Genomic DNA, 602 nt, shown 5'->3' with positions numbered 1-602 from the left:
GCGACCCACGGCCGCCCCATAGCGACCCACGGTGACCCACGGCCGCCCCATAGCGACCCACGGCTGCCCCATAGCGACCCACGGCCGCCCCATAGCGACCCATGGCTGCCCCACAGCTGCCCCAATAGCGACCCACGGCCGCCCCATAGCGACCCACGGCCACCCCACGGCCTCCCCCGCGGTCACCCAGCCCCCTGTCTCCACGCTTCATCCCTGTCCCCTGGTCTTCTGTGGCAAAGGAGGGGCTCTGCCCTGTCCCTCAGCCTCTGTTCTGCCCCATAGTGACCCCTGCTCTGCCCCATAGTGACCCACGGCGACCCACGGTCTCCCCCAGGGTCACCCACCCACGTGTCACCTCCCTTCATCCCTGTCCCCTGCTCCTCTCTGGCAAAGGGAGGGCTCTACCCTGTCCCTCAAGGACTGTTCTGCCCCATAGCGACCCACAGTGACCCCTGTTCTGCCCCATAGCTGCCCCCCAAGTGTGGGGCAGAGCCGGTGGTGGGGTTCAGGGATGGGTTCCCTACACCATGGTGGGGGGGATCCTGCCCCACATCCCCCCCTCACCCCTCCTGCCCCACATCCCCCCCCAATCCTCCTGCCCA

At 68.4% G+C, this 602-nt stretch overlaps 1 protein-coding gene across 1 annotated transcript in view; it reads left to right on the top strand.

Annotated features, from left to right (window-relative positions):
* LOC106897290 (cell adhesion molecule 4-like) overlaps positions 1–602 on the top strand; it is a gene marked incomplete at its 3' end in the record, with an annotated part of 38,472 nt that overhangs the window by 31,368 nt on the left and 6,502 nt on the right. The window lies entirely within an intron of this gene.

Source organism: Calidris pugnax, unplaced genomic scaffold, assembly GCF_001431845.1.
Source record: "Calidris pugnax isolate Ruff unplaced genomic scaffold, ASM143184v1 scaffold380, whole genome shotgun sequence".
NCBI lineage: Eukaryota > Metazoa > Chordata > Aves > Charadriiformes > Scolopacidae > Calidris > Calidris pugnax.
Note: the sequence above shows the minus strand (reverse complement) of the source record. Positions and strands in the feature narration are given on the sequence as shown.